Source organism: Limulus polyphemus, unplaced genomic scaffold, assembly GCF_000517525.1.
Source record: "Limulus polyphemus unplaced genomic scaffold, Limulus_polyphemus-2.1.2 Scaffold121, whole genome shotgun sequence".
In the NCBI taxonomy this organism is placed as follows: domain Eukaryota; kingdom Metazoa; phylum Arthropoda; class Merostomata; order Xiphosura; family Limulidae; genus Limulus; species Limulus polyphemus.
In genome coordinates, this window is record NW_013665731.1 from 680,973 (window position 1) to 681,592 (window position 620).

Here is a 620-nt window from a genome sequence, read left to right on the forward strand (position 1 = left end):
AGAAACTAAAAAACCCACTAATTATCTACTAGAAACAACTTAAAACTATCTAATTATCTACTAAAAACTAAATAAAACCACTTAATTATCTTCTAATACCTATTTATCTACAATAAACTACTTAAAACCATCTAGTTGTCTACTAGAAACTAATTAGAAAATCCTAGTTATCTTCTAAATTCTACTTTAAACCACCTAGCTATCTTCTAAAACTTACTTAAAACCACCTAAAAACTACTTAAACCACCTAGCTATCTTCTAAAACTTACTTAAAACAACCTAGTTGTCTACTAGAAACTAAAGTAAACCACCTAGTTACTTTCTAGACCCTACTAAAACCACCTAGTTATCCACTAAAAACTAAAAAAAAAAAAACTAGTTATCTCCTAAAGACTACTTTATACCATCTAGATATGTACTAGAAACTACTTAAACTACCTAGATATATACTAGAAACTACTTAAACCACCTAGTTATCCACTCAAAACTAAAAAAAACAAACTAGTTATCTACTAAAGACTACTTTAAACCATCTAGATATGTACTAGAAACTACTTCAACCACCTAGATATGTACTAGAAACTACTTAAACCACCTAGTTATCTACTAAAACCTACTTG